The sequence below is a fragment of the Anolis carolinensis genome, chromosome 1 (assembly GCF_035594765.1).
Source record: "Anolis carolinensis isolate JA03-04 chromosome 1, rAnoCar3.1.pri, whole genome shotgun sequence".
NCBI classification, from domain to species: domain Eukaryota; kingdom Metazoa; phylum Chordata; class Lepidosauria; order Squamata; family Dactyloidae; genus Anolis; species Anolis carolinensis.
Window position 1 is genome coordinate 280,399,782 of NC_085841.1, and position 8,736 is coordinate 280,408,517.

Here is an 8,736-nt window from a genome sequence, read left to right on the forward strand (position 1 = left end):
TAGGAGCTGCTTTCATGTGAATATTGTTCAGAAATTTCCCTTGTAGTTTCTAAGGAATTGGCTGAAAACTGGCCATTGTGGGGATGATAGCTAGACTTTTTCAAGCAGTAGAGTTCTTTTATAGTCCTCTCCGCTTACTGTCAATTTCATGAGTTCCCAGCAAGGAAAGAGGGGCAGTGTTGAAGCAGTTTTTAAAATCTTTTGTATTTTCTGGTTGGGATCGTTAATTTAGTGACTTGTTGAAAGGCAGCTTCAAATGAATGAATGCCAGTATTACCCTTTTTTGGATGATAGCAATGGCTGTAAGTAACTTCTGGCATGGATCTCAGGTTCTAATCATGCCTCAGAATTCTTAACATCATAGTGGAAAACCTGTGGCTTTCAGATACAGTTGTCCCTTAGCCTTATTTCAAGCATCCCATGGACTACTTTCAAAAGCAAAACATCAAGTTCTGAGCTCTGGCAAGAGCAATTGATTTGTCCCCTGACAACATATTAGGTTAAGAAGAACAGAGTTCTCTTACATAGCATTATAATGATATTCCATTTTAAGTGCCACGGCTACATCCTGTGAAATCTTAAGGTTGCAATTTGGTGAGGAAGTACAGCTGTTTGGCAGAGATTTCTAAATGCCCCCCTTTGAATCGCCAGTTGGGATTCACTGGATGATGCCTTGGCAGTTAAAGTGGAATCATAGTGCTAGCATGTGAAAGGACTTTGATCCAGCTCAGGCCCTACTAACCACTGACTTTGGCTCTACCCATCACTTCATACTGCTCCAACAAGCTACGCCAGAAGGAAAGCACAACTAAATAGAAAAAGCCCTCCCTATTTCTAAAATTTTTGCTGCACATAAAATCAAAGTAAAGTCAGCAGTAGTGCTAATATCTAGAAGCACAAAGTCAATTTGTAAAATTTCTGAGATAACAAAGGGCATTAAGCCAGTGACAGATGTAGGGCCAAGATAAGCTTCTCTGTGGAGGCATCCCTCCATACCACCACTAAAAAGATAGATACTATACCAGTGGTTCTCAACCTGTGGGTCCCCAGGTGTTTTGGTCTACAATTCCCAGAAATCCCAACTAGTTTACCAGCTGTTAGGATTTCTGGGAGTTGAAGGCCAAAACATCTGGGAACATGGCTATCATGTACCTTCCCTTTTCTAAGCTCCTTGAGCCATTCCTCATAGGGCAGGGCTTGCAGAGCTTTTACCATTTTGGTTGCCTCCTCTGGACACATTTTTGCTTGCATTGTTGTGTAGAATAATTGGGCACATTATTCTAAGTGAGGTCCAACCAAAGCAGAACAGTGCAGTGCTATTACTTTCCTTGATCTGAACACTACTCCTGGTGATGCAGCCAAGAATTGCAAGTGTTCTGTTCAGATCTCTGAAAGGACAATCTGAGCCTCTTCTGATAGCCTGCAGATGTGGATGAGGAGGAAGGAAGGAAAGGAGATGGCATCCTTTGCGTCTGATCCCATCCAGTTGTGGATTTTCCTTTATCTATGATTGTGATGACTCATGGGCCATGTAGTCCCGTTCCTAGCGCTGTGGTGACAGATGAAGAGGAAAACTTGGGTTTTCCATCGTTTCAGCCAGAATTGGAATTTTCCCAGCCAGAATTGGAGCCCTTGCACCTGCAGGAGGTTTGTCTTCCAGAAAGTTGCCAAACAAGCCCTGAGTCAAAATCTCCCCCATTTTCTCGCCGTAACTATTATCAACAACAGAAAGGAGTTCAGCAGGCTAATCGCAGAAGCCTGAGAATCACAGCCAGGCATTCAGCTGATTAAGACTGCTTTCATGAGAAATTTTAGGGAGTCATGCATCTGGACACAGAGATTGACTTTCGGTTCTGGTTCCCCAGAGAAGTGTTCTTTGGTGGGAAAACGAGACCCTATTTAGGTTCTTTGCCCTGAAGGAATTTTGCGGAGTCAATTCGTCAGCAACTGGAGTAGGTTGTGTGTGGACAGCGCTACTCCCGCTTCCAAGCCTTCGTTTCTGTTTCCAAGCCTTCGTTCCCGTTCCCAGCCTTGTTTACCTCCACGGACCTTGCCTTGCTTCCTAGGACTCAGCCTTGTCTTCCAGGACCTTGCCAAGTATTTTACCACGGATTTTGTCCCTGTTCCTCATTCCTTGCTGCCTTGTATCAAGCCTTGTGTTCCAAGAATCAAGTTTACTTCCTAGCCTTGCCTCAAGTTCCTTGGACTAAGAACCTTGTCATCTCCCCTCACTTTGCTTGGCAAAGTGAGTGTTTCGGTTATTGGATTACAACTTTGGACCTTAATATTTTATATTGGACATTGTTTTCCTGGACTATAATTGACCTTTCCTGAAAGGTCTTCTTCTGAACTACATTCTACACTTATTTTTATTGACTTTATATATTTCCTTAATAAAGATATTAAATAGATTCTGGCCTCTGTGTATGGTTATTGGTGCTCTGCAGCCTGGGTCGTGACAGTTTGACTCCGCCACCCTAAGCACCAATTAACCTAGGCCAGAATGTCTACCGGAGCCGGACCGGGGGCCCAGCCACTCAGCTACACCATCGACAAGGATGAAGTGGACCGCATCCGTGATAAGCTCAATGCGCAGGAGGGAGAAATAAGGGGATTGAAGGAACGCGGAATCCGTCTCCCGGCCCTGGCGTTGCCAACCAAGTTTTCTGGAGAAGCTTCTAAGGTTCATGTTTTCCGTCGCCAATGCCAGGCTTATCTAGAGGCCTGTAATGCCGAGTTTCCCCAAGAAGACATCAAGGTGGCGTGGATCTACAGTCTCCTAGACGGGCCAGCGGCCAACTGGGCGACGGCACTGTTCGACCAAGTCTCCCCACATCTAAGATCAGCGCAACACTTCTTGGATCACATTAAGGCGACTTGGGGGATCGAAGACAATTTGGAGGCAGCCGGCCACAAACTCCGGCGCCTCTCCCAAGGGGACAGACCCTTGTCCCAGTACATAGCCGAGTTCCGAGTGCTAGCCCATAACACCGGCTGGAACGACATAGCCCTCAGAGGACAATTTCGGGAGGGTCTCAACATCGAGATGCTGGAGGAAATTTCCAAGGTGGATCCTCCACACTCCCTTGAAGGACTCATTGAACAATGTTTACGGGCTGAAGTCATGATTGCCAACAGAAAGCAATGGATCCGAGGCCAGAGCGGTAGGGCTGGAGCGAAACCTCCCGCTCCCACCGGCGTCCAGCCGCGTCCAGTGTGGAGACCCCCGCCACCAGCCCCATACCCCAGAGGAAGCGAGGAGGTGCCGATGCAGCTGGGCAATGTGCGACCCAGATTAGATGCTGCCGAGAAGGCCCGCCGCCAACGCCTAAATCTCTGTTGGTACTGCGGGAACGGGGGCCACTTTGCCAGAGAGTGCCCAGCCAAAGGGAAGCCCGCCGCCCGTCTGGCGGCGGCGTCCTCCACGGAGACGAAGGCGTCTGAGGCGGCTGGCGTGAAGCCGGCGGGGGAAGCCAGCGACCGGGCGTAGAGAGGCTCGCCAACCCGGTCAAAAACCCCACTCAAGAGCCGCCAACCGGGGTCCTATTTCTCCTAGTGGTCACCTTGTGGTCAGCGAAAAAAGGACCCGTCATGATCCATGCCATGATAGACTCAGGAGCCACAAACAATTTCATTGATAGAGAGTATGCCGACACTCTGGGATTACAATATCACGATTTCAAGAACGCCCGTGTGGTGCAGGCCATAGACGGCCGCCCCCTCAAGACAGGTCCAGTAAGCCAGTGGTCAGAACCCACCAGAATGTGGATAAGGGAACACATGGAAGAGATTTCCTTCTTTGTTACCGAGGTTCCCCACTTCCCTGTGATTTTGGGAATCCCATGGCTGACACTCCACGACCCAAACATCTCCTGGTCCAACAGAGAACTGCAGTTTGCTTCAAAATATTGCCAAAACCATTGTCTTGTAGCCAAGGTCTGCCATGCCACAGACGCTGAACCCATCATCACCTTGCCCAAGAAGTACTCAGAGTATTGGGACGTATTCAATGAAAAAGAAGCCGAGAGACTACCCCCGCATAGACCTTATGACTGTGCCATTGACTTGGTGGAGGGGGCCCCGATCCCGCGAGGACACCTCTACTCCCTGACTGAACCGGAGCAAGAAGCTCTCAGGGAGTTTTTAGAGACAAACCTCCGCAAGGGGTTTATTAGACCCCCTCAATCCCCAGCCGCTTCCCCAGTGATGTTTGTAAAAAAGAAGTCAGGGGACCTACGCTTGGTGGTGGACTATAGAGCATTGAACAATATCACTAAGCGAAACCGGTATCCCCTGCCCTTGATCTCGGACCTATTAGACCGGCTTCGAGGGGCCAAGGTTTACACCAAACTGGATCTTCGAGGAGCTTATAACCTAGTTCGCATCAGGGAAGGGGACGAGTGGAAGACCGCCTTCCAGACTAAATTCGGTTTATTCGAAACCCTGGTCATGAATTTCGGTTTGTGTGGAGCTCCCGCAACGTTTCAACATTTTGTCAACGATATCTTTCAGGATTATCTAGACCGGTTCTTGATTATCTACCTGGACGATTTTTTGGTGTTTTCTAGATCACAATCAGAACATGAGAACCACGTTAGAATGGTGTTACAACGATTGCGGGATCATGGACTTTATGCCAAGCTGGAAAAATGCGCTTTTGATCTACAAGAGGTAGATTTCCTGGGATATCGTGTCTCGCCACTAGGGCTCACCATGGACCCGGCAAAAGTTTCAGCAGTATTGGAATGGCGGGCGCCAACCAACAAGAAAGAGGTGCAACGCTTCTTGGGGTTCGCGAACTACTACCGCAAGTTCATTCCAGACTTTGCCCGCTGGTCTGATCCAATCACCAGCTGCATCCGTGGGAAGCAGCCTTTCCGCTGGACAGAGCAAGCAGAGAAAGGATTCCAACAGCTAAAGAAATTATTCACGTCCCAGCCAATCCTTCAACACCCAGATCCTGAAACACCTTTTGTCGTACAGGCGGACGCCTCCGATGTGGCAATTGGGGCTGTACTCTTACAACCAGTGGGAGATCATCTTCACCCTTGTGCCTTTTACTCCCGTCAACTGACCGCACCAGAGAGAAATTATACTATTTGGGAAAAGGAACTTTTGGCCATAAAGGCAGCCTTTGAAACTTGGAGACATTGGTTAGAAGGGGCCAAATTTCCCATTGAGGTCCATACTGATCATCGGAATCTAGAGCATCTAAGAACTGCCCGCAAGCTAAATCAGAGGCAACAACGCTGGGCTTTATTCTTTGAGCGTTTCAACTTCCAAATCCACTATGTAACCCCAGCCCAGACCAAGCAAGCAGATGCTCTGTCACGGAAACCGGAATATGCTGCAGGGCGCAAAGAGACCTTTGAATCCCAACTGCTGCAGCCCGAGAACTTTGCCACGCTCACTGTGGGAAATACCAAATCTACTCTAATTGATTCAGCTCCCTCTACTCCAGGGCCCCTTTGTGCTCAGGAAATCAGGGCCAGTCAACAAGCAGATGCCTGGGCTCAGGACCAACTTCGCCAAGGACTACAGTTTCCCTTCTCGCTTAAGGATGGGTTACTTTGCTATAGAAACCATGTCTACATCCCTCCAGGACCGGGCAGGGAAAAGGCACTTCGTCTGTGTCACGACTGCAAGCCAGCAGGGCATTTCGGACTATTTAAAACCATGCATTTGATCCTAAGAGATTTCTGGTGGCCCAAGATCCGCAAGGATGTGGAAAAATATGTCAATTCCTGCCCAGTATGCCAGCGCTCCAACACAAGAAGAGAGAAGCCCTCAGGGCTTCTGCAACCCCTTCCTACCCCATCTCGCCCATGGGAAATAATCTCTGCGGATTTTATCACTGATCTACCACCTTCCTGTGGATTCACCACGATCCTAGTGGTGGTGGACCTTTTTACCAAGCTAGCCCATTTCATTCCCTGCGATGGCCTCCCCACGGCCAAGGAGACTGCAGATTTATTCCTTCAGCATGTTTTCAGATTGCATGGTTTGCCCAAGAGTTTGGTCACAGACCATGGGTCTCAATTCACCTCTCGTTTCTGGAAAGCACTACAAAAACTATTGGGCATAGACTCTCGTTTATCTTCGGCTCACCATCCCCAAACGGATGGGCAAACTGAGAGCACCAATGCCACTCTGGAACAATACCTTCGCTGTTATGTAAACTATCAGCAGGACAATTGGGCTTCCCTGTTACCGCTGTCGGAGTTTGCCTATAACAATGGTGTCCAGGCTTCAACTAAAGAAACCCCGTTCTTTGCAAACTACGGCTTCCATCCACGTTTCTTCCCTTCTATTGTTGAAACCTCAGAAGTTCCCGCAGCAGAGGACTGGCTGCAGGAACTCACAGCGGTGCAACAACTTTTGCTCCAGCAACTAGACCAAGCCAAGGAGGACTATAAACGCCACGCTGACAAACATCGCCAGCCGGGCCCCGAAATCAAGGTAGGAGACTGGGTTCTTCTGTCCACTCGCTTTTTGCCCTCCCATCGCCCTTGCCGGAAGTTAGATGCCCGTTTCATTGGTCCCTATCCGGTGGTGGCGCAACTTAACCCTGTGACTTTCAAACTCCAACTTCCGCGCTCTATGCGCATTCATCCAGTGTTCCATCGCTCCCTGCTCCTTCCGGCGGATGGTGTGCGCCCTGATGCAGACCGGCCGGCCCCCCCTCCTGTTTTGGTGCATGGGGAGGAGGAGTTCGAGGTTCAGGACATTTTGGATTCTCGCTTTCACCGCCGCCGCCTGCAATATCTCATTGACTGGGTGGGTGTCACGACCCAGGCTGCAGAGCACCAATAACCATACACAGAGGCCAGAATCTATCTAATATCTTTATTAAGGAAATATATAAAGTTAATAAAAGCAAGTGTATGAAATAGTCCAGAAGTAGACCTTTCAGGAAAGGTCAAAATTAGTCCAAAGAAACAATGTCCAATATGAAATATTAAGGTCCAAAGTTGTAATCCAATAACCGAAACACTCACTTTGCCAGGCAAAGTGAGGGGAGATGACAATGTCCTTTAGTCCATGAAACTTGAGCGAGGCTAGGGAGTAACTTGAAACAAGGCTTGATACAAGGCAACAAGGAACGAGGAGCAAGAACAAGATCCGTGGAATTACTTGGCAAAATCCGGAAAACAAGGCAAGGCTGAGTCCTGGAGAACAAGGCAAGGTCCGTGGAGGTAAACAAGGCTGGAAACGGGAACGAAGGCTTGGAAACGGGAGCGAAGGCTTGGAATCAGGAACAAGGCTTGAAACAGGAACGAGGCTTGGAAACGGAGCGCGCTGTCCACACACAACTTACTCCAGTAGCTGACGAATTGACTCCGCAAGGTCCCTTTGTGGGCAAAACACCTAAATAGGGTCTAGTTTTCCCACCAAAGAGCAGTTCTCTGGGGAACCAGAAACGAAAGCTAAACTCTGAGTCCAGATGCATGACTCCTTAAAGTTTCCCATGGAAAGCAGGCTTAATCAGCTGAATTCTTAGCAGCTATCCTAGCACTCCTGCGAGACGCTGCTTGAACTCCCCTCTGTTGTTTACAAAACTCGTGGCGAGAAAACACAGGAGATTTAGGCTCAGGGCTTGTTTGACAGACTTCTGAAAGACAAATCTCTTGCAGGTGCAAGGTTCCCAAATCTGGCTGGGAAGGTTCCAATTCTGACTGAGACGGTGAAAAACCCAAGTTCTCCTCTTCATCTGGTACTACAGTACCAGAGACGGGACTACATGGCCCATGACTCATCACAGTGGGTTTTGGCCCCGAGGAACGCTCATGGGAAGACGCTTCCACAGTCCATGCCCCCGATTTAACCCGCCGCTTCCATCAGACCTACCCCACCAAGCCGCGGCCTCGCGCCTCGGGGAGAGAGCCCTATTTTGAGAGGGGGCTTGAGGAGGGGGATAGTGTGATGACTCATGGGCCATGTAGTCCCGTTCCTAGCGCTGTGGTGACAGATGAAGAGGAAAACTTGGGTTTTCCATCGTTTCAGCCAGAATTGGAATTTTCCCAGCCAGAATTGGAGCCCTTGCACCTGCAGGAGGTTTGTCTTCCAGAAAGTTGCCAAACAAGCCCTGAGTCAAAATCTCCCCCATTTTCTCGCCGTAACTATTATCAACAACAGAAAGGAGTTCAGCAGGCTAATCGCAGAAGCCTGAGAATCGCAGCCAGGCATTCAGCTGATTAAGACTGCTTTCATGAGAAATTTTAGGGAGTCATGCATCTGGACACAGAGATTGACTTTCGGTTCTGGTTCCCCAGAGAAGTGTTCTTTGGTGGGAAAACGAGACCCTATTTAGGTTCTTTGCCCTGAAGGAATTTTGCGGAGTCAATTCGTCAGCAACTGGAGTAGGTTGTGTGTGGACAGCGCTACTCCCGCTTCCAAGCCTTCGTTTCTGTTTCCAAGCCTTCGTTCCCGTTCCCAGCCTTGTTTACCTCCACGGACCTTGCCTTGCTTCCTAGGACTCAGCCTTGTCTTCCAGGACCTTGCCAAGTATTTTACCACGGATTTTGTCCCTGTTCCTCGTTCCTTGCTGCCTTGTATCAAGCCTTGTGTTCCAAGAATCAAGTTTACTTCCTAGCCTTGCCTCAAGTTCCTTGGACTAAGAACCTTGTAATCTCCCCTCACTTTGCTTGGCAAAGTGAGTGTTTCGGTTATTGGATTACAACTTTGGACCTTAATATTTTATATTGGACATTGTTTTCCTGGACTATAATTGACCTT